Source organism: Macrosteles quadrilineatus, unplaced genomic scaffold, assembly GCF_028750875.1.
Source record: "Macrosteles quadrilineatus isolate MER2022 unplaced genomic scaffold, UCM_ALF_1.0 Scaffold_5__1_contigs__length_97177068, whole genome shotgun sequence".
NCBI classification, from domain to species: domain Eukaryota; kingdom Metazoa; phylum Arthropoda; class Insecta; order Hemiptera; family Cicadellidae; genus Macrosteles; species Macrosteles quadrilineatus.
This window is the reverse complement of record NW_026542598.1, coordinates 42,134,891-42,160,929: the sequence shown is the minus strand read 5'-3', so window position 1 is coordinate 42,160,929 and position 26,039 is coordinate 42,134,891. Positions and strand designations below refer to the sequence as shown.

At 34.0% G+C, this 26,039-nt stretch overlaps 1 protein-coding gene across 8 annotated transcripts in view; it reads right to left on the bottom strand.

Annotated features, from left to right (window-relative positions):
* Nucleotides 1–13,037: 13,037 nt before the first annotated feature.
* LOC128994798 (potassium voltage-gated channel protein Shaker) overlaps nt 13,038–26,039 on the bottom strand; it is a 598,708-nt gene continuing 585,706 nt past the window's right edge. For 6 of the 8 annotated variants that reach the window (XM_054419580.1, XM_054419577.1, XM_054419583.1 and 3 more), the window contains exons 8-9: nt 21,826–21,933; nt 20,070–20,134 (exon numbers count right to left, since the gene is read on the bottom strand). The gene's annotated coding sequence lies outside the window, so the exon portion shown is untranslated. Of the gene's footprint in view, nt 19,572–19,787; nt 19,854–20,069; nt 20,135–21,825; nt 21,934–26,039 lie in introns of those variants that run through there. The other 2 variants (XM_054419578.1, XM_054419579.1) reach the window with 2 other exon arrangements.

Here is a 26,039-nt window from a genome sequence, read left to right as displayed (position 1 = left end):
GATTATTGCGGAACTTGGCCTGACCAGTTGATGGTGACATGGCTCAGGCGTTGTAGTGATGAGTCAACGATCACATAAGACCAATAGATGGAGCATGTTGGCCGCGACGTGAAGCCAGTATTTTTCACTAATCTTTACTAAGATGGCGGCTGCCAGCTGTGATGAGCTCTATTAGCGGGCGCAACTAATTAAATGTTAGTTTACTTTATATCAATGATATCCTTCACAATACGCCTTTGTATTATAAATATTTCTATTACTAACACAATGACCTTCAAAATACGCTTTTAATTTGTTTTATAGCGTTTACCGTTTCTTAAAAAAAGTTAGTTTACATAATTAACAACAACTTTTGGGCAAAAGAAAAATTCTAAAATGCTACAAATTAATTTATAATATATGTATCTATATCGTATTGAAGTTTGATAAAGTTCTGGCAATGGTTTACAATGTATGAATTTTCAAAGTCACAAGATATACTCTTTATAGATGAGTGAACGAATCTATGTATCGTGTATAGCGGAGTCGGAGAAAAGTTGTCTGTGAGTGAGTGTGTGTGTTTGCAACAAAACTCAAGAACCGTCGCACTTTATAGCGTTCAAATTTTGCACAATTAATTATGACACCAGTGGGAAGACCCCATTAAAATTCTAGACGATTCCGATCAGTAGTAATTATAAAACCCTTAAAAAACTTTTTTAAATTCGTCCCATAAGAATAACATTAGAAGCTACCTTCTTCCTAGGAGGATTAAACATTAAGGAGAGGGCACGCGAATAGGAATACACGTGTTGCGGTGAAGCCAGCTTTAGCAGAACACTAGAGGGGCACGCGGAGCCGTAGAGTGGCAAAAAGCCTCGGCTATAACATGGGAGAGATAGGGAAAAACGCGACGCGCGCTGTTTCGAATTAAAATTGCCGCTAAACTAAAACACCTGTGTTATTCACCGATGGCATTCTTAAAGTAAATTAAATTTCCTATCGAACAGTGTCAATCATTCCTATAAAAAATATTATTTATTATTTATTATTGAAGATCAAAGTTGAAAGAATTGACCTGGACTTTGAACATATGATTACTTTAATTACGTTTTTGAAAAAAATATGATGTATCTACACAAATTAACAATTTATTCGTGTTCCTTAAGAGTTTCTCGAAATAAAAAATATATATTTACCTATATTTAAAAGTGGTATTTGGAAAAATAATTACAATAAAGTTTTTTTTAGTTTTTCCAGTTTATAAAACAATCTTACTAATAATAGGTTAAAATCAAAATTTTAATTCGGGTGATGAAATACATTTTAAATTTGCATTTTTCATAGTTTTTTTGATTTGTTAATATAATTTTTTACTAGTTTTAAGTCATTTATGTGCTAGGCAGGTGATTTTAAATAGCCAAAGTTAAGAAAAAATGCAAAGCCGCTCTAACTTTTATTACACCAACAGCCGTTACAATTAAATTACAATCATAAAAAGTAAAACAATTTTTTGGCAATCAAATTCTTGATTTTTTAAATATCGTATTGAACTATATTTGATCTGTTTACCTAAAGAAACTTTGAGTAAAAAGTGTAAATGTTCAACAATCATCGCGTCTTCTGACCGCCAAAGTGCGTTTATCATTCTTTTAAAGGATTAAAACTTATTTTATTTCTTTTTAAGAAAATGTTCAAATACACATACAGTACTACTCATGATTTGAGTTTTAATTTATGAACAGTAAAATCCATTGGTGATATGGCGGGATTTGAACCCGGGACCCCATGAACCGGAGTCCCGCGCTCTGGTTAGAGTATTATAAATAATACACAATACAAGTATGGCAAAAAATAAAAACAAGGACAACGAATTCCAAAAAATAAGTCATCCTTGTGTAAATTACTCACCTTTGAACGTACTATTGGTTCATAAATATGACTTTCCTCTTATTAGGTTCCTATGGATAGAATTTAACTTTTTAATTTACGTAGCATTATGAAGTCTAATTTTTAAATAGTTAATTGATATTTCTGTTACCAAATCTTCCAGTAACGCATACAACGCAGTATGAGAGGGGGCGGGAGAGTAGCGCTGCCTCCCCCCTCCCCAGTACGCTGACTTCAACGAAACTACAGCGTGTCCTCTCCTTAATGTTTAATCCTCCTAGCCTTCTTCTTCTTTTTATTTGTTTACGTTTTGCGACCAACAATTTTGTTGTCTACTCTAAGACAGAGAGAACGACTTTTACTATATGCTCTCTCATTCATGGAGTAAACAGTTTTGGCATCTATGAATATATATCATTATAATTTTTCAACTTTCAGAATAATAAATTGAACTTTACATTTTTAGTCGGCAGTTATGTACCGTTTATGATCAGTATTAAAATTCACCTTTAAATTAAAAATGTATATGTATATATTTAGAACTAAGCAGCTTTTTACATTATCCAATTTAATGTTGGCATTGAATATTAAATATTCAAAGATGTTAGTATATATTTTATACTAAAATGCTATGCGAGGGGGGGGGGGAACAGGTCCACGACGTAGGGATTGGTAAAGGAAGTAGTCGAGGCGAGCAGTGCGGAGTGTGAAAACCCTTTGTGACAGTTAAATTAATATATCTGTAATTCTTTGATGCTATGGCAAGAGAGGGAAACAGGTCTATGATGTAGGAAGTAGTCAAGGCGAGCGCTCCGGAGTGTGGGAACCCTTTGTGACAGTTAGATTAATGTATCTGCAATTCTAAAAATGCTATGGGAAGGGAGAGAAATAGGTCCACGATGTAAAAAGTGGTGAAAGAAGTAGTCAAGGCTCCAAGGAAAGCAGTCCGGAGTGTGGGAATCCTTTGTGACAGTTAGATTAATGTATCTGCAATTCTTAAATGCTATGGGAAGGGAGGGAAACCGGTCCAAGACATAGGAAGTGGTGAAGGAAGTAGTCGAGGCAAACATTCCGGAGTGTGGGAACCCTTTGTGGCAGTTAGATTAATGTATCTGCAATTCTTAAATGCTATGGGAAGGGAGGGAAACAGGTCCACGAAGTGGTGAGGAAGTAGTCAAAGCGAGCAGTCCGGAGTGTGGGAACCCTTTGTGACAGTTAGATTAATGTATCTGCAATTCTTAAATGCTATGGGAAGGGAGGGAAACCGGTCCAAGACATAGGAAGTGGTGAAGGAAGTAGTCGAGGCAAACATTCCGGAGTGTGGGAACCCTTTGTGGCAGTTAGAATAATGTATCTGCAATTCTAAAAATGCTATGGGAAGGGAGGGAAACAGGTCCACGAAGTGGTGAGGAAGTAGTCAAGGCGAGCAGTCCGGAGTGTGGGAACCCTTTGTGACAGTTAGATTAATGGCTCTGCAATAATAAAATGCTATAGAAAGGGAGGGAATCAGGTCCATAACGTAGGAAGTGGTGAAGGAAGTAGTCAAGGCAAGCAGTCCGGAGTGTGGGAACCTTTATGACAGTTAGGTTAATGTATCTGCAATAATAAAATGCTATGGGAAGGGAGGGAAATATGTCTACTATGTAGGAAGTGGTGAAGGAAGTAGGTAAGGCTAGCAGTCCGGAGTGTGGGAACCCTTTGTGACAGTTAGATTTATGTATCTGCAATGGAACTGTTGCAATACTAAAATGCTATGGAAAGGGTGGGAAACAGGTCCACGACGTAGGAAGTGGTAAAGGCGAGAAGTTCTGAGTGTGTGAACAGTTTGTGGTAGTTAGATTAATTTACATTCAATACTAAAATGCTGAGGGAAGGGAGGAAAACAGGTCCACGACGTAGGTAGTGGCGATGGAAGTGGTAAAGGCCAGCAGTGCGGAGTGTGGGAACCATTTATGGCATTTAGATTCATTAGTTAGATAAACATATATTGGATTTGTAATAATTTTTATGTGATAATAGCGCTATCGTTGTTATAAATCATCATTATAAGCCATGCGATATTTTTTAAGGAGACTCCTTACACTGTAGTTCAGTTTGGCTTAGTTTTGTTTATGATAGGCCTCATAACAAATAAGGAAACAGGCTTAATTTAATCAAAAGATGTTTTGTACAGGAACGATGGATTTACCTCCTACCGATAGTTGTTGGAAATCCATTACATATATTACCAATGACTTTGGTTAATTAATGGACGAGAGTTAGGATTGTTGTTGACTGAGATTTGGTTGATTTGCGCATACAAATAACGTGTTCACCAGTGACACCGGTAAGTAGGCTAGGTGCGGGTGGACTCTTTCATTATTGCGCTCATGTTCACTCATCCCGTTCGTTACGCGCAGAATAAGCGTACTACTAGTACAACTCTCCTTTATATTCTGACTGTCATATTATTTTTTGTGAAAGAGCTAAAAAATATTAATTTTTAGATGAATACAAAAAATTAAATGAAGAATATTTGTATTTATATGTGCTTTTCTAATTAGTTTAGTAACTTTTCTGTATACCTCTTAACTTGAGTACCTATCTAAACTGTATTACAAGTGAGGTAGCAGGCAGAATCTGCCCGCATGATGCAATGCGGCGCGGCGGGTAGCCCCTATATTACAATTTAAATTACAACCAAACTACACTAGCTAAAAAAAAAAAAAAATGATCAATTTTAATTTGATTGAATTTAAAACTCATTTAAAAGTACCGACTTTATTTGAAGATTTCAAATAGAAAATACTAACTTTTAAGCTTTTAATTAAAACCAATAGACTTATTGACTTCACTCATACGAAGTTCGAAGTTTCAACCATATAACTTAAGTCTTAAGTAGGCTAAATGTCGAGTTATTTTGAAGCTGAACATTGAGTTTTGGTGCCGTTTTCACCAACATCTAGCGCTTCTAACCTACAGTAAGATGGCGGACCTGGCTTCACCTGCTTTAAGTTAGATAGGCGTGCTCCATCTACTGGTCTTATGTGATCGTTGTGAGGAGTGTAGTTTTGAGGTCTTTCTACATACCGTACAGGATTTTGATTCCCATACGTATGCAATCTACAGGGTGTTCATAAAGGGTTGTCACAAACTTCAGGGGCCGATAGTACTAATAAATTTTAACAAAAAAGTTCATATAAACATAGACAAAACATTTTGTTTATCCGTTAGCCCCCATTTTGTATTTTTTACAAAACAATTTATATCTCAAGAATTATTCAAGCTTCGGAAACCAAACTTTGCACATAGGGTCAACGTGGGTAATTGTGAACGCAAAAAAAAAATTTCTCAGATAAACGCAATTTAGGTAAAAATTGTTAGCAATTTTAAAAATGTGGTCTGTGTTATAGCATTATACATATTTTAGGCTTAATATTTCATATAAGCCGATTTCATACCCTATTTAGTGAAGGAGTTATTCAGCATTCACAATTGCCTACAATTTTGGGGTAAATGTGAACTCAGTTGAGAAAAATATTAAGTTACATACTACAGCATAGGAGGGGAATTGTGATTAAAGCCTAATTCAAACTGTTCACAAATTCCCCACTTTCAATGGCATGTGACAAAAAACAAGCGTGCAAATGAGATTTTTCCGTGGTACTTTGAAATAGTTAGAAAATCAGGTAGATGTAAAAATAAAAAAAAAATGGCCAGAATATTTAAAATTAATGTATTTAATGGGTAAAATAGTATTCTTATACAAGAGAAAATAATATAGAGTAGTTATTTGATACAGTAGAGAAAAGATTTAAAGAAAATGACAAAATAATTCACTTTAACAAACGAAAGAGCACAAATTTGTTTCATAAAATTATTGAAATCTTACTAAAAAATTGTATTTACCTTTTGTCTACAGCTCAATAAGTTGTAACTTCCATTACGGCCGTTTCGGCATTAACATGCCATCATCAGACGTCTTCCGCTACTTCAGCCGAAGACGTCTGATGATGGCATGTTAATGGAAATTTCAACGGCCATAATGGAAGTTACAACTTATTGAGCTGTTGACAAAAGATAAATACGATTTTTTAGTTACATCACAGCTCAGGGGCTAAAAATATGGATTTTAATATTAAATCTTACTTTAATAGCAATCAACCATTAGAAAATAAAACTAAATTACATTGCTTGGGATCGAATAGGCCAATTAGGCACTTTCCTTTTAGGCTATACAAAATATTACTTGTACTAAAAATGTTTTATTTTATCTTGAAAAACCTTTAAAAAAACCTATTTAGAAATCAAATCATTAACTAACTGTCCTGTCCGCCCTACATCTCAAAAACTGGAACACAACCTGGAAACTTGTAAGTAATCTGTATTTTTGTATACAGTGTTTCTGGGGTTGGCAGCATAATTGGTTTTTTGAAGAATAATCTTTAACGAGAACCAAAAATGTGTTTCTTTTACAGTCGGGGTAGTCCACAATTGCCCCAAGATTAGGTTCACAATTACCCCCACATAGTAAAATATTGAGGGTAATTGTGAATTTGATAAAATAAAAAGAAAATTGCTTACAGGATGGATATGAGGATATATAATACATTATACATTTGAAATTCTTTTATAATTACTGGTTTTCATGTCAATTTGACTTTTACTTAAAAAAAAAAAAAAAATATTTGCTAAGGTCTACGCATCTTGTTTGTCAACAAAAAACGCAACTTTTTTCAACCTAAAAGAAAAAAGGTTAAGCGGCTCTTAACTTTCTAGATAGAGTTTTTATCCTGTATAGAAAACAAACCAAATAAACACAAAACATTGATTTCTACTCAAATCAACAAAACACTAAGAAATTACAGCCCTAGTTCACAATTCCCCCAGTTCACAATTACCCACATTCACCCTACATTATATTATACCAAGAGGCAATTAGAAAAATAATTATGTAATTTTCTTTAAAATAAACAAAATGGCAGCCATTTAAAATCTTTAAACTTAAACTACTAAAGAAGGGCTGGTTTTATGAAAAAATACAAGAACACTTTTATTTAGCATTTTTAATTCCCTATCAAACGATACAAAGTTCGAAAATATCGAATAAAGAGTAGTTGAAATATCATGATTTTTAGTTGTAAAATGGGGTTGAACAATGCTAAGCTAGTCAGGTTTGCCTCATTTTACAACTAAAAATGATATTTCAGCTATTCTTTATTCGATCTTTTTGAACTTGGTATCGTTTGATAGGAAATTAAAAATGCTAAATAAAATTGTTCTTGTAATTTTTTTTTTATTAGTCCTTGTTTAGTAATTTAAGTTTAAAGATTGTAAATGGCCGCCATTTTGTTAATTTAAAAGCAAACTACATAATTATTTTTTTCTAGTTGCCTCTTGACTCAATAAATGTATGTGCAATGTTTGCTTTCCGTAGCTTGAATAATTCTTAAGATATACATATTTTGTTTTGTAAAAAATACAAATGACGGCTACCGGCTCACAACATTTTTTTCGACCTATATTTATTTTATATGAACTTTTTTGTTTAGATTGATGAGTACTGTCAGCCCCTGAAGTTTGTGACACCCCTTTATGAACACCCTGTATAAGCCTACTGTTGTTTAGCTTAGTTGTGGGTGGGCCCCCAATATAAGTGGTGTCTGGCTTGGGTAGAATTTGACATCATCAGCTGCCTGGGTTAAGGGTGAATTGCGCCATGGACTGCAAATAGCTTCGGCACCCCTTCCGCTGATGCTGAGGCCCTCCCAAAGAAAATTTTAAAATTAAAGTAGCTGAAAACAAGATTAACACTATCTGGAGTTAAAAATACTCATTGAAATTTGTGTGCTTTGTTGGCAAACAATTCTAAACAATACTGCCAAAAAATTTGGAAATTTTGCACCCCTAAAAATTTTGTGCTTTGGGCTATAAGCCTAGTCAGCCCATACACAAGCAGGACCTGGGTTCCATTAGTAGTAGTCCAGTAGATATACACTTTTTACCTGGAAAGTATTCCGAACTTGATGGAATTTTTACATGTCGTCTGGGGGTACTCTAGGATGTGTATCCTGAGTTTTCAACCTCTAGCACCCTGTGCTAACTTTAGGAGGGGCCAAAAACTTTAAAATTTTCGGTATTTTTTCAGTTTTTTGTGTATATGTTGTAAACTAAGCATATTTTGTTTACCAATGTGCATTACATAGTTGTAGAGCATAAATTTTGCTAAATTTTGGTTGGTAATACAACTTTGTACGCTCAATATTAACTGAGATACGACCGAACAAAGTTTGATTTATTTTTATGTAAACAAATTGCTGAAAACGGGAAGTTTTGGCCCTATAACTATTTATTACTATCTTTGTCATGTAGTTATTTTAAAAACTCGTCAATATTAACATCTTGGAATACCCCCCTGCCCCCAACAACCTTCATTCACTCACCAAACACTCTCGGTGAAAACTTGATCAAAATTAGTCCAGAAGTTTTAATTAAATTGCTGCAAATATACAGACACATATTATGTAAAAACAATTTTGGACGAAAGAAATCCCAAAATGTAAATACAAAAATTGATTTATTTTAACAATCAATATACTGTCTCTAAATAATAGCAGTGGAGAAGCTAAAATTGACATGGTTTACATTCAATATAGTGAGTTTGATAAAGATTGCATACATCATCTGTTTTGCTTCTATTTATTTTAGTTGATTAGGAGACAGGTTTTTCTGTTTTTGATAAATATGAACAAAACATATTGAAATACAAATGCAACATTTGAAAGACAAAATGGAATAATCTAGTTAAAAAAAAAATTAATGGAGACAGTAAACAAATTATTCTGGACACCTCTTTCTGTTTAAAATGTCCTGTTTAATTTTGCTTTGGGTGTCATTGAGTTTAATACGGCAGAGACTGATTTTTTAGTATACGTTTACTTTTGGACACAACAATCTATAAGCAAACACAACACCTTAACTAATATTTTGGACCATTAGGACTGTTGTTTTTCCCTTGGACATGATTAACCTTCAAATAATTGTTTTCATGTCATTTGCTGTACAATGTTGAGTATGAAAAAGTAGTAATTTATTTTGTTGAATGGTAAATAAAGAGACAAAGTCACTACTAAAATACAAAATGTGTTTAATAGCATCCTAATAAAAAATAAAATACAATATTTGTTGTACTCTAGCTTTATCCTCTTTGGTGTATGTATTCTTTATTCTTCAACTTCAGTTGATAGAGTAATCCAAGCAGTAGAAGACTTGCTGCTGTAGACATTCCTGTAAAACCATTCTTATTCCTGTTAACAACAATGATAACTGAATAGTGAATAGCCTATAAAATATCACACGTAGTAATACTCAAGAAAATGTGTAGGGTATGGCCTATGCAAAAGTTAAAAAAGTAGTATATTTTTTAGAGAAATTAATTTCGATTATTTAAAAAAATCTAAATTTTTTTCAAGGCTTAACTAGGTGTGAAAGTCCTGTGGGATAGATTAACACAAAATATCTCATAACATAACATGCAATTACGTCATAATGTAGGGCTTTTCAAAATATATAAGAAGAAGTCCTACACTAGGATGAAACTAGTAAGCAACTATTAGTTTTGTAAAAAGTTGGTAAGTAATGGTTCTTTACTGTTTTTTTTTGTCCTAGGCGGCTAGGCACGAGCCTGGGATTGTTTTTCACATTACTTCAGGCTAGACCTAGGGGTTGCGGCATTATCACTTAGATATTAAAATCCATAGGTCATTTGGGGGGATTTGAACACGGGGCCCCATGGACCCAAGTCCCACGCTCTAACCACTAGACCAGCTCGCTCCCCCCGATGGTTCTTTACTTAGCATCATCTCTATTAATAATTTTGTGATAAAATTGTGTTATTGATCTCAAAAATTTAAATTAATTGAAAGGGGTCCATGAATCATCTATTTTCTCTGGTTTATAGCCATGATGCACACAGAGAAGTAAGGTAAGAAGGAAACTTGCGCTTTCAGTTCTAGTATGTTGTGTCGGGAATGTACTTGTGACAAACAAGAGTCCGATTGGCAAGCACTGTGGAAATTCCTATTGCACAAGGTCTTCCTTCACCCCAAGCGTTGTATAAGTTAAGAATCGAAAATCAATGTTTTACACATGGATATGGACACGTAAAAAAGTGGATTACATACTGTCAAATGTAGTGCATGATGGCATGGGGGTGGTCTTAGACTTTGCCCTAGACACCAACTAGTGCTAAACACAACTTAAGTGTACCATTTAACGTTTCCTCTGTACCTTACTTCTCTGTGGTAATAATCACTAAAAATAAACCGTATTATCATATACCAAAACTAATGTACTTACAAATAGCAGACCTTTGAAACATCTTCCATCATGTGTAAAATTCCTAGAAACTGTTCCCAACTTAAGAAGGTACTGAAAAAATATTTACCCCATCCTGGGGATTATGAAATGATTGTTATGGTTTTGTGAATGTTCATGACAAATTGAATTGAAATTCGAACAATATCATAGAATTATTTAATTTTTAATTTATCAGTATCGTAGTTTATATCTTGCATGATGATTTCTCTTTTGATTGTTAATTTATTAATTCATTAAGGGACAATGATGACAACTTTTTAGTACGAACGGAATAAAAAACTGGGACAAATATAAGCAATATTGAAATGACTTGTGACGTAGAATTACAGCTTTTCCAAATTTTTTCTCATAATAAAAGAGAAATAAGAAATGAGTACATTGTTTTGATAATACTCTTACAATTAACTACCTAATTATTTTTATCTTAAAAGGAGAGTTTTGTTATTAATTATTAAAATTGCAAGTTTATTTTATATCCAGACCTACCTGTACTATCAACTATGAAAACCTCGATCAAATAAAGTATTCTTGGAACCAAAACAAGGGTATTCTGGTGTAAAAACCTGGCTTGTAGGATTTAAATCCGTCTGTTATGATTTTTTTTTAGTTGGCAAAAATTATAAAGATTATCGAACTTTTTTATAAGGGACCAAATTCAAAATACAGTAATAAAAACATTCTCTAGACTTTTAGAACAATGTGGTTTTTACTGCACCGTCCGCAACTGAAAACTAATTGTCTCATCGACTCCAAAGTAAATACACATGTCCTTGGTAGATAATGCAATGCCCAAAAATAATGTTTCATTCATTGACATATATTATAAATAAAGGAATTATATTATACTTACGTTTGAGTCAAAGACGTAGCGTTGCATCAACAATTTAAAAATTTCATTCACTTTGGTGTATTGTAAAACCATTTAAACGTTAATTATTAGTGTAACATGCATGCTTAACACACTCGGTAAAAAACTGAAATGTTATGAATTTATCTGTAAAATCGTATTGTTGCTTAACTGATAAAAAGTAGTTTAAAATAAGATTGTTGAAGAGACTTTGAAGTCAGAAAGCTGGCACATTGTCCAGTCAAAATATTTATTGGTGTTCAAAGCCTGTCCATTAGTTTGAAGGAAACCAGTACATGCTTCAGCTCCAGAATCGTTCGCTTGACTCTTAAGGATGGAAGTTTTCTACCAACAACACAAATTAAACAAGTTTTTTTATTTCTTTAAAAAAATTTTATTAACGCTGTAAATAAACAAGTTCGGGTTAACAATCCAAAATGGATTAATATGAACCACACACATTTATGAGGAGATTGTGGGTGAAACAATTAGGTGTCAGAACGCATGGTTCAAACATGGTATCTTCCAAACGATCGATTACGAATAAAATTTTACAAAGGCGAGAATCCTATGTCAATTTTGTTTTAAATACTGCCGTAATTTTGAGCTTAACGTTAAAATAACATGCAGTGATTTCGAAACCCCTAAATATAGGCGATGACAACATAAACATTATACTAATAACAAGCCAGCAAAATACTGTTATTACGTTTATTTTCTATTAGGACGGCTGTATTCAAACCCTTCATCTGTTGATTCCATCGATTAACGACAAACAAAAAGTACAAAATAAAACATTTAAAACGATGTAACATGTAAGTGTCGTAACAGAACCGTTCGGTCGGAACTGTTAAAATACAATATTTGTCAGGTGTTGGCGATTCTGGCCGAACGAAGTCTGCTAGACATTCCTGGTGTGATCGAATGACAAGCGATAACTTCCAACAAAAATGAGTAAATGTGCTTGTTTGCTCGTTGTTGTTATGAATTATCACAGTGACTTTGTCAGAGAAAAAGACAAAAACGGCAGTCACCAATACCAGTTACGACCGGTAACTTAACAAATAAAATGTGATTGATATAAAACTGAAAAATAACACACCCGAGTGAGCAAATGTTTTCAAATTGTTAGACTTACCGTGATATCGTTTCGAGTGGAGAAATGATGAGAAGTTTTCAATAATTGTATCTTCAGTTTATTGCTCAATTGGGCACAACCTTTAGTACCTGACTGGTGAGAAAGTTGGGCCTCTCACACAAAGATACATCGTACATACAATACACCGTACATGCTATGATATGTACTGCACCATACACGCTAACATACACTTTCTCTGGGCCAATCGTTCCTATTACGACATTTAACAACTTTAAACATTCTTTAAGTAAACAATCAACTTCCTAATGTTACTGATTTTATTGAAGAAATATCACATACAATGCATAAAATATGATGAGTGAAACAAGTGAATTTATATGCGAAAATGATCCATTCTGTCATAATCTGATGCCACTAATATTGTACTCTACTGATCTCAGTATCTCTGGAAATCTGCTTTACCAAATGAATTTTTATATTTTGAATGTTTCAGGTTAGGGTTTAAAAAATTAGTTTTTATACTGTATTTTCTCCAATTCTGTGTAAGAGGAAAGCTAAATGTAATTTTTCTTTTAATAGGCCTACCGCAAGTATACATTTTTCATTTGACTATATATTACTCATGTATTGAAAATCCTCTTCTGAGTTTGAAGATAATTCAAATGCAATATTTTATAATTCATTCCATGCTATGATTCTTATTTCAAAATATTTATTATTTTGGTTAAAACTTAGACACTTAAAAGTTTCAGGACAAGGTGAGAAAAAGCAATGCAAAACTAACATTCTTCATGTATTAAATTCTTATGTTTACCATCATTCAAATGTTTCAGCAAAAAAAAAAAAAAAACTAAAAACATTTTTAAATTTTTGAGATAAGACAATTTCAACTTTATAACTTTTTCGATTGGAGAGCATTTTCGTGTTTGCTCATTATGATTGCTATGCCACCTTTGCTCTCAGAACTGAGTCTTGATCAGGAGAATGGAAAGGTTCATAAATTCACTTATTTCAACCGCCAGCCTAAAACTAAATGCCATATATACAAAACAACAAAGGCAAGACCCACTTTCCTCACCAGCCAAGCAAGCTCTTGTCTCATGTAAACCCGCTGGCTGCGTGGACCGGTTTGAAAGCTTAATACGAGTACGTCCGTGTGTATCTTTCTACGAAAGTTACACTTTAAAAATATAAACAAATTTGAAACGGTCAATACATAAGCTGCAGAAAACTCTGCCAACCAGCAAACACACACACCTCCATCTTTTTACAATAGACTATAAACACATTTTCATTGTTAAAAAACACAATTATTTACATAACAATCTAGGAATGTTTGCATTATTATATAATAATCATTAAGATTCGTATAAATAAGATAAATGTCTACAGTTACTGGTAACTCTTGAATTATGTAATTAAAAGATTTCTACAATACCTGTCTCGAAGCCTAGAACATACGGATTAAAATACGCTCTTGCCCCTTTGCCACTATAGAAAATGATGTTTCGAATGTATTTTAAATGCTAAATAAAAAATTTCAACTAACTAATCTCATATACAATGTCTCGTACAAACATAACCAACAAATCGAATAACAATAACAACAAGTAGTTAGGCCTATTTCAAATGCCCACACGAATCACTTAACAGCAACATTGTCGGAGTATGTTGTTAAGAAACCGATTCTGGTGAGAAATACTTTTTAAAAAAAAATAAAATATTGTTTATCTCTAGGCAAATTTAACTCTACCTATTTTTCACAGGCTTTGTGTTTTTCACAAGAAAATATGAGTCCATTTTGGCTTTTGTTTATGTATGAGTTAGATACTTTAATTACTTTATTTTGAAATGGCGACTATACTAATGTAGTTTTGTCTTGAGTTATTTAAATGATAAAGAAACTGAAGCATCCCCATGTAACTTATAAATTGTTTTCTCAGTTTTCCATTTCGCCAAATATTTTTTACTTGTATAGTGTTAACAAATGGTTTATTATAATTTCAGCTGTTTTATCTCAAGTGGCCATGTGAAATAGAGCTAATCACAGAAAGTAGAATACATGGGCAACAGTCACATTTCTATAGTATGCGCTTGTATCCGAGGTACAGTGCGCTCAAGGAGATGGGCAACTCACAGAGCTGCCAACTTTGTAATCTCAAACTTAACTTAAATGAAATGTTTATAAACCATCGGTGATGCAACGTAAGTGTTGGCAACACTGCTGAGGAAGACGAGCCGGGCGCAGTGTACCGAGTAACCTAGAGGGAATGAATCACCACCGGGGGTGCTTAACTATGCGTAAAAGCTACTCCAAACCTACGATATTGGTAAAACGTTTGCTCGTGGTTCAACGCCGCACAGCCCAATATAAATACAAGCACTTAAAACAGTGCTCAAAATCTAGGACTTTATAATAATATACCTATATTTTTGTTATTTTTACAATAAATGTGTCGAATGAATGAGAAATGACGTAACGTGATATGACGAGAGACGATGGCAGAAGATCGGCACAGGCCGTGACATAAGGACTGTTATCCCGTGATTGCCATTAAGTTTCAATCTGTAATACTGAAAATAACGGTTAGCTTAACAAACTGATTGTAGTACTTTTGAACGCAACGGTATCTTTTCTTTACTCATGTCATTAAAAGCGAATATCGTACAAAACTTGGTGGCACATAAATATAAAAATATTTTGTTTATCGGGTTTGCCAGATGGATTGATTTGTGATAATGGTGTTACAATCAAAGTATGTCGAGCTCGACCCAGAGTATTGTCTTGGCTTGGATGAAATTGCCATTAATGGTCACTGAATTCCGGACATTTTACGTTAAACTTAGTTCGTTTCTGACGGTTACACTAAACAGAAACAGGATCCAAAAGCCGATAAACTCAAACCAAAGTTTTAAGTGCACGGTCTCTTAGTTTTACTTTTAGTAAAATTCTATTTCTAATAAATCAATTGTATTCTGCAGTTACAAATAACTTCATGACGAGGAATTACAAATCAAAATATCAAGCCTTCTATAAAAGCAATGTATTCCTAATATGAGCTGTAGGCTATTGATTATAAAGGCATTTCATTTTGTAATTCACATACGTTGATTGTAATAGTACATTAAAAGTATCGACTAAAGTCTGTGTAATGGAAATTAAGCTTACTGGCATCCTCATATATACAGCATATTCAAGAATTACATAATTCGAGCATTAAAAAATGGCGCAGAACTGCTATATTTACATCGTATATATGATATGTCACTATACAGAGTCGGCATAACTTAGAATCCGCTTACTACTAAAATAAAAGTTTGTCTTTAGACAAGACCTTATTGCATCTTTGATATCTTTGAGTTTTATTCGTAACAAAGTAAATATTAAATATATAAAATGAAACTTGATAACATATCAAGTATTCTGACCATGCTTAGATGGTGTAAGGTGTCCTGTGTTTTTCAAAAGGAAATTTCAGGTTTCCCAATTAAAATAGCATTAAAAATACTGCGTATTCTGTTTGAAATGAATGAAAACTATATCACCAAATATTACTCAATGCTGCTATCATATCTTAAAATGGTTTAGCTTGATTTTGGAATTGCAATTATTTTGTTCCTATTGAAAATTCCACTCAAAAACACACGACACCCTTTTGTTTTGGTGAGTTTAGTTGCTATGATTACAAACTATTTAGTGGGTACACAACCAAATGAGACGTAATGCTAGGTGAATAACAGTCCTTATTGGGCTGAACAGTCAGCCCTTCACTCCAAGAAAAAAAGTTAAACAAAAATGTTTTTGGAGTCAAAAATATTGAGATAATAATACAGAGGAAATGACAACATTATCTACAGTAATAATTTCAGTGGCAAATTGCATGGGAACTCTGGCCTATTCCCCGACTATATTAGCCTAGTACTAAAATTTGAAAGAAATAGCAGTCCTAACTGAGAATTTATGATAATATTATCTATAAAATCACCTAGCGATTCTACTGGCCGTTTAACCTTCTCATTCAAGATTTAAATAGAATTTTTGTAAAAAATTATTTTTTTTGGCAAGCGTCATATCCTTAACGTGTTAGGTGTTTTCAATTTTATCAACTTAAAGGTCATGTTTGTCTTTATTCATTTTACAATAGGGTTTTCAGTAGTTTATTTTTAAAATATTACCTTAAAAATGTAGACTATTCCATTTGATTTTTTTTTAGGAATCTTCTAGGAAAAACGTGTTTGTATCTATAACAGATTTATTTCTCAACAGATTATTTATCAAATTATTTGTTTCAAAACCATTGAAGACCATCAACTGTTTACAGCAATTAAAAAGTTATTTCCTTGATTTACTTTTTATATTTAACAACATCCATATTATGATTTGTTTAGAGTTCTCTCTACAAAAGTATCCCTAATATTAAAGTAATGGAAAAATATGTTTTACCTGAAGGTTAAATTATAAACTAAAGTTAATTTGGTCGTGACTCAATTTCTTACTGTGAAGAAAAAGTTAGACATTATGAAAACATTAATTTACATGGTCTAATTTATTAATAGTTTTTTAGTTATTTGAATGAATTTGTTTATTTATTCATTCAAATATATTTTCTGGAATTGTTGGGATCCTGCATTTACGTGAATTTTTGATGTACGTTTATACTTACACTACTTCAATAAATCAAAGATTAATTTCACTAAACAAACTAAATTAAGGTACATTGTGTATTTAGATAAATTCAACGAAAAAACTGGAGTTAGCCATGAATTCCCTGTAAATTTATTTTCCTCAAAAGATACATCCAATAATAAATATCTCACTTGTTTACATTTCCGTTTAAAATTTATAAAAGAATATTGTTAGCCTACAAGTCCTACACCTTGAATAATATTTGAAAAATACAAATGAAAGTAGATTTTTTATAAACCATGAATAATTAAGTTTAAATTTGTTGTCACAAAAATTTTGACAGACTAATTTAGTTACAAAACAGTTTGAGAACAGTTACTACAGAGGCTGAGCTCGAGATTTAACACTGATGAGCCTCGGGCTTGAGAAGGCTAAACAGCCGCATCCGCAAGGTTAAGCCAGAACTATGCTGCATGCGCTACATAGGGCAAACCCCAGGCTGTTAGAGTATACGATACACAGTCTGCAGCAAAAATGTAAATATCTACTTATTTCGTTATTTTTCATTGAACTGTCGATAAGGAAGCAGATATATATCAGAAGGACATTATAAGAGAAGTAGGACATGTAGCAGGCTGATACATTGATAAACACATAATCTGGGTGTTCTAAGTTAAGCTTATAAAATCAAGTAACTCGATTAGAATATTGAAATAGAGTAGTTGATTTTAGAATAGAGTTTTACAATGTTTTGAGGGAATTTTCAGCGTTTTGTTGAATTTTTGAAATTGCTTATTGTTTTCTTTGGTTGGTAATTTTCCGTGAGTGTAAATTTTCTCTTGTAAACCCTACGCCCCCCAAGTTAACTTAATTGTTATTTGTGATCATTTAAGAACATGTTTTGAATTCTCAAAACTGATTTACGTATGAAATAAAAATGTATGTGAATGGAAGGTAATTGACGGAATATTTGCTCGATGAGTTTAATAACTTTTTCCAAAATTGTACAAGGTTTACTATGTTTTATTAATATTAGGAAATTATTGGTAAAAAAATGTATTGATTTCTGCAAGTTCTTGGTGATATCTGTTATTATACGTGTAATGGCACCGAGATTAAAACTAATGGAATAATATTGAACACAATTAAGGGTTTTCAGGTTTGTTGGGGGCACAAGAAAGGGAAAATCTCCCCCACAAGGTAGATGAAGAGGGGCGAATCACATGCAAACCACACGCCGGACAAAAGGAGATTAATTTTAAACACCTAAAATTCTGGTTTATTATTTATATTTACTGCGATGTATTTTTTGGCATTAGAATAATTTTTTTTACATTCCTTCAATAATGTCTGGAGTACAACTATTTCCATCCAAATATGTATCGTTTAAATTTTACCTTCTTCGCGAGGGCAAACAGTTTAAACAAATTTTTAAGAGTAAAAGAGGGTAGGCGTTACTTTTTATGCAGTAAAATAATGATTTAATTGTCATAATTAGCATTTATAGAACAATATAGCTTGGTTAAAAAAATGTTGAATTAGATACTTGTTCTGGAGGTTTAATAATGTTCGAGGATGTATTTGGGGCTCAAGTTTGTAGGCATATTTTTGTTCACCTCACAAACGTGGATTTGTGAAACAAATCAAATGTTTTTTATATGAATATAAAAAATCAAGTGCCAACTTGAATGTTTACTTGTTTATACATTTTTGACTGAAATGTGTTTGCAATATCAGTAATGCTGTGTTTAATACCCATGGATTACAATTTTGTCCAAGCAAAGAATCAAACGGAAATTGTGCTGGAAAATCCAACTATGCACACAATATAGAAGAAAAATATATCACAGGGTATTTATATCTAAGCACAAGTGTTATATTTATTTAATACTGTTGAAGTTGGTGTTCTTTTTACTCAAGTGTAGAATATCTTAACTTAATTCATCTTAAAAAACTCAATTTTATCGAATAAATATTTGGACTTTTTTTCTTACATTGGTACATTATGTTGAACAACGTTAAAATATATATTTTTTGTCTAGTAGAATTGTTTCTGTAGGGTAATTGTTAGGATTATCAATAATTTAGACTTAGGAAATAAATCCTAGGGATGGCTGTCCACACCCCCTTGTGACGAAATATTCATTGGAAACATTAAAGTAAGCGAACACTCCATAAACTCTATAATGTACAGAGCCCATGGAGTCGGTTTCTCTTTTACTTTAAGTCTAGCATAAAAGTTCAGGTGGGAAATAAGTACACATAGAGAACAGTTATGTACAAACGTACCAAAAACACGACTTAATCAGCAAATTAAATAACAATAGTAAAACATATTTTGTATAGCATATGTTTGAGGCACTTTATTTCATACAACCTTTATATTTGCACCAAAAATATAGAAAAATCAATAAGTAAAAAAAGAATATGTCATTTATCAATGCAGATATTCGCGTCAGCCTGTACACGGGATGGGAACCTTACGGTCAAGGTACTAGCTTAATCATAATAATTAATAATAATATAAAAATTCAAAGTCTATTATAAAAAACGGTCACTTTCTTTGGCAAGACCAATAATAATTAATAATATTATTGAGTTATAAAGTAATACGTAATTATTATTATTTAATTATTAAAAGTCAGTCGATTTTAGTGGTAATTGCTGGCAACGCGCGGTACACTCACATAACATGGAGAGTTCCGATTGAGGGAAAGCACCATAGTGAAGTGGCGACGTGGCCCATTGGACTCACAGGCCTGCCTCTCGCACTGCAACATACATGTAATATAGAGTGACATTGAGGGAAAGCACCATAGTGAAGTGGCGACGTGGCCCATTGGACTCACAGGCCTGCCTCTCGCACTGCAACATACATGTAATATAGAGTGACATTGAGGGAAAGCACCATAGTGAAGTGGCGACGTGGCCCATTGGACTCACAGGCCTGCCTCTCGCACTGCAACATACATGTAATATAGAGTGACATTGAGGGAAAGCACCATAGTGAAGTGGCGACGTGGCCCATTGGACTCACAGGCCTGCCTCTCGCACTGCAACATACATGTAATATAGAGTGACATTGAGGGAAAGCACCATAGTGAAGTGGCGACGTCGCCCATTGGACTCACAGGCCTGCTCTCGCACCGCAACATACATGTTATATAGAGTCAAATTGAGGGAAAGCACCATAGTGAAGTGACGACGTGGCCCATTTGACTCACAGGCCTGCCTCTCGCACTGCAACATACATATAATATAGAGACACGTTGAGGGAAAGCACCATAGTGAAGTGGCGACATGGCCCATTGGACTCACAGGCCTGCCTCTCGCACTGCAACATACATGTAATATAGAGTCACATTGAGGGAAAGCACCATAGTGAAGTGGCGACGTGGCCCATTGGCCTCACAGGCCTGCCTCTCACACTGCAACATACATGAAGGGTGCACGGGGAAAAACGATCATAGTCAAAAAAATTTTTGTTTAGATATGTTATGTAAAGGCAAACTTATTGTTTATCTATTATGTGTGTCCTTTTTTTCTATGACTCTTATGAATCTTTTATTTAGTAATGCTTTATTTCTACTCTTTTCTGCTTTACCTGGACCAGTGGCGGGAATAAGAGCCGGCAAGTTAGTTTACCAGGCCCCCCCTCCCAATAATCTTTAAACACATTATGTCAGGTATTATTACTTAAGCTTGCACTTGAGCTTGGCACGGAATCCTTGAGGTGTCATCATCGTCTTCCATGATCACGCAAAATGAAATCAGGCAAAATCCTGAATATCTTCATAGGTCATGGAAATATTACCATCATCCTCAGTGACCGTGGCAAAATTGTTAACACCTCCCACAGTCACGGAATCAATATCATTGTCTCCCATGATCGTGGTAAAATCCCTAAAATCTCCCACAATGACGGAAACATAATATTTTCTGCAACTGCGGCAAAATCATAAATATCTCCTGCGAATCAAAACGTAATCATCGTTTTCTGCCATAGCGTCAAAATATTGAATAGCCTATCTTGCACGGTCACGGAAACATAATATCGTCTTCCATTATCGCAGCAAAATCCTGAACGTATCCCACGGTCATGGGTTTGTGGCCATCATTATTGTCTTCCGCGATTACAGCAAAATTTTGAACATTTCCTGCGGCCTTGGACACATTGTCATCGTCACCCACAAGGGAATGTTCTTGACATCTGCAATCATGGCAAAAGCGTGATCCTTGCAGACGCGTTCTGCAGTGGTGATGTTATCGCGGTCGTAAAAGCTCAGCCCAATTTTCTGACTTTGTACTAGATCTTTCAAGGCAAACTTTTGTCATAGAAAAGTATAGTGATACTCATTATTAAAATAAATAAATATTGTCACGATAGGAGGGCCCATATGACAGATCTTTATAGTGGTAAAATTTCCAAAAAATCCCGGTCAAGACTTGCGGGACTCTCCAGCTCGCAGGCACCATAGCTCGCTAACGCCGCCACTGTCTTGCACTTTGTTAGCTTTAAAGGCTGCCAACAGACTGAATGATCTACAGTAGAACTTGCTTGTCTAAGCTGTGTTCAGAAAAAGCCTTTTGCTCTGATAACCAATTATATATATTTTTCTAATATACCTCTTTATTCATATTTTATTAATATATTTGTCTATAATCCAAGAAAAATATCATCGTAAGATTGCAATATCACATAAGATGAATAAAATTCTAGCAGTCTTACGTATTACATTTTTTTTTATTCTTATGGTTTAGAAAACAGACTTTATGGTTTAGATTAATATATATAATGCTTTTAGTTACTGAGAATATCAATATTAAAACAAAACTTCGATACAGTATTGATAACATTCTTAGAACGCACCATGATTGTGGAAGTCTTAGAGTTTAATTAAATTGGTAAAAGCTCCTGTATTTGAGAATAATCCCGTCCCCCAATCATCTAACTAAATATTAATGTTGTAGATAGTTTTTACAATGAGAAATGATATGGTTGGAGGGTTATGGGTTTGTCCTTACCTACTGCAACAACACAATCATCGTATTCCTTGTATTCATTCAGAATCATGACTGTGTATGAGGAGATGAGACTTGGTTCCTGTTGCAGCTGCACGCCTCCTTCACGTACTGCAACAAAACAGTGCCATCAGATGGTTGCCACAAAACAGTGCCATCAGATGGTTGCCACAAAACAGTCATCAGAATGTTGCAACAAAACAGTCATCAGAACGTTGAAACAAAACAGTGTCATCAGATGGTTGACACAAAACAGTGCCATCAGATGGTTGCCACAAAACAGTCATCAGAATGTTGCAACAAAACAGTCATCAGAACGTTGAAACAAAACAGTGTCATCAGATGGTTGACACAAAACAGTGCCATCAGATGGTTGCAACAAAACAGTGCCATCAGATGGTTGCAACAAAACAGTGTCATCAGAATTTTGCAACAAATCTGTCATCAGAATGCTGCAACAAAACAGTGTCATCAGAATGTTGCAACAAATCTGTCATCAGAATGCTGCAACAAAACAGTGTCATCAGAATGTTGCAACAAATCTGTTATCAGAATGCTGCAACAAAACAGTCATCAGATTGTTGCAACAAACAAATTGTCAGAGTGTTGCACTAGTTCTCAGGTGTTGTAACAAAACACACATTATAGTACTGTGGTTAAATAATTTTAGAACACAACACACTCTGTAACCAATTACACCTGCTGCAGCAAACCTGCAGACTAAGAGAATTTCCATTTGCCTGATTTGATTTTCAATTAAATCTATTTCAATAACATTAGGTTTAACGAGCACCTATGTTTGCTGCTACAGGGAGGGTAATAAAGTGTGGTTTTAGAAAAATATTAATAGCGTAGTATATAATTTATTTTCCAAGTTTGAACAAAATGTATCCGCATAAACGAGCAAACTTCAACGGTTTTCTTATTCTCCATAAGAATAACATAGAATTTTAAATTTAATTTTTTTTTGAAATTTATGGGTAACCAATAACTGTACAGTACCCCTGCTGCAGCAAACCTGCAGACTAAGCGAATTTCCATTTACCGGGCTGGATTTCTGCTTAAGTATTCCCTTAAAATAGTCAGATTTATATCCTATTTAAATAACATTAATTTTAATGAGTACTTAGGTTTTCTGATACAGGGAAGGTTGGAGGATCATGCAGGTTCGCGAACTCGTTTGAATAAACATAGGTTTACAGGTTTGGAAAAATTTTCATCAAAATCCGATAATTTTGGTTCAAGTTATCGTGCTAAATGACATATGAATTTGAACAAATACTGTAGTGTGTTCGGCCTCTGGGGACATCAAAACGAAAAAGTAAATCTGTACAGGTCTTATACCATGAGACCTAAGGTTTTAGCTTTTTCCCTATATTGGAAATTCTCAAGATCAAGTTCTAATTGTATTAAGGTTAAACAGTAAAACCAAAAGTAGTCTGCTGTGGTATCTTCTTTTAAGCTCTTTTGCCCTGAAAAAGTTCCCTGTCAAAATAAGGCGTGTTTATGGGTACCGCTGAGGTTTGCATGGGGCAACAACCCATGTAGAACCCATGCTGAGGTTTGCATGTGTATAGAACCCCTGTTCGTGACAGCGACAACGAGTATTGAAAGTTTTCTAGTGATTGATCAGTTACTCCAATGAAAGATATCCAACAAAGAATATTTGTGATGATAACAACTAGGAAAAATGTCTGAAGCGGAAGTCAGAAAAAGAATCCAAAACTTGGACAAAGGTACCTACGTTTTCAAGGGTGTGGATACATTATTACCTTGGGACAGATTTGAATAGCAAAAACACTGTTGCGCAAGAAATCACAAACATAATATGGCAACAGAGCATTTTGCTAACCCTGTGATCCTCAGATCCAAGCTACCCACAAAGACAATGATGAAGCTAATGAAGCCTGTTGTTACGTGTTCGATGGTTGTTATGTAAGGCACAGAAACCTAGTCCCTTTCCGCAGCGAACTCAAGCATGAGGGTGTTAGAAAGGAAAATGATAAGAAGAATACAGATGGAGGATATTAAAGAATATAAAATTAAATGAAATTTTGCAACTGAACTGGAGGATATTGCGTGCTTCATCAAAGCAAGAAGGATCGGTTGGTTGGGCCATGTGGAGAATGCCTCAAGGAAGACAGTCCAAAGAACTGTTGTGGCAGAACATGGAAAGGAGGAAGGGGTAGGCCGAGAAGAAGATGGCTTGATGAAGTGAAGGATGACCTGAGGACGTTGAGAGTGAGGGTTTGGAGAGAGATGGTGCAGGATCGAGCCAATTGGAGGCGAACTGTTACGGAAGCAAAAGGCCACCAAGGCCTGTAGAGCTGCAGAAGTATGAAATACCGGTAAGTACCAGCTTGGAAAAAGAAAAGTATTGTTTTTAATTCTGATTAATGAACTAGCACAACACTTCGCGGCTTTGCCCACGATGATTCATATTGAAAAGCTAGATAAATATCCTTTCAGAATTCAGATAGATATAATCCAAATAATACGAGGTTCGTTTTTACAGTAAAGGCCCTTTGTGCGTATGTTTTCTCTGAGTTTGTGTGTATGCCGCTAATAAGGGTCCTTGACACATACTAGCATAATTTGCAAAAAAAATTTAATTTAGCAATTAATGTTAATAACGTCTTAACCAGCATCGTACGTGTTATTAAATTACCTGAAAGCACAAAAAATATGTAAAAAAATAGACGAATATTCACCTATTGGGTCTGATGATGATTGGAGTGTCCAATCGAAATCAATCACCACTTACCATCTTTCATACCATATGTATTTACCGTCTTGTGAGTAAACAGTATAAGTGTAAACATATTATTATTTGACATAGTTTTTGTGCTTTCAGGTAAATGTTAATGTACATATAATTTGCATTATGTATGTCAATTTCCTCATAGTTTGATGCACTTTATTATTTTCATTATTATTATGAGATGGGGACACCAATTATGAGACCATCCGTGTCTTCGGTAGGAATGACACCTTGTGAGTAGTGGAGGCTGTGTGCCTCGTGACCGTGTGCGTCCTTCTGAGTATTGTACAATTGTAGCCACCTCTTTCGGCAGGACCGGCCCCGGGAAGAAATTAATCAGTGTAGCCACTTCTTACAAATTCGGATCGGTTTGAATTGGACACATATAATAGGTCTAGCTTAAGTATAGATATGGATATATTTTATGTAATAAAGCAGTCATACATATGTACAGCTAAATGTAAATATAAGATGATAAGAAGTTCTTAGAAAGTTGAGGCAGATGCCTAGTTATAGGTTAATGAGGATTAATTCCATTAATCTGCTCTCTTTAAAGGAGCAGCTTTTTTTTTGGGGGGGGGGGACCGGTAAGTAAAATGGTTTGTAGAGAAAAATAGGAACAAATCCTGTATTGATATAGAAAGTGATACAGGTAATAAAAATATTGAGAACTCAACGGAATTTACAGAATCAGGTTTACAGCTGATGTTCCAATGTTATTTGATTCTCAGTTTTATTCTCTATAATTCATATAAAATTAGTGCTCAGGATTCTAGGTCAGAATTGGAAATTTTTCATCTTAGGAAATCGAGGATAACATGTTAAAATAAATAAACTACCAAAATAATAGGAGAGTAATCTCACTAAGCCTTCTGGCATATATGGATGTATATGTTTGTTAATTTATATACAATAATATCCTATTTGTGATACATTTATTATTATTTATTTTATTGGAATGATATTGCTAACTGTGTTGAATCTTCTAGAATGGGGTTTTAACATAACTTTCAGGTCAATTATCACAATAACATTAAAAATTACCAATTAGGTATATTGTTATATATTTTAAAGTGCTGGGAGGGGGTTCCTAATATAATTAAAGAATATAGGTGTTCTAAAAAACAAAAAAGTACTCATAAGTTAATCAAAATTTAATTTTGCAGGGGTTACTGTAAAGTGCACGGAATTGCATACCTACTTCAAATTTGACAATAATAACATAATGACAAATTCGAGTTTAAATTATATGGTAGCAAGTTTAATAGCAGGTGGTTAAAAAAATTTTGCTTAAACATTTTGAAGTTTTTCTTTTGAACAGTTATTGAATGCAAGGCTTTTAAATTCCTTCAAAGACCACAGCATAAAAATCATCAGCATTTATCTGTACTGTAAGAACAAAGTAGGAAATAGAAATAGTAATGAAGACATTAGAAGTTGAAGGGCGGCCACCATT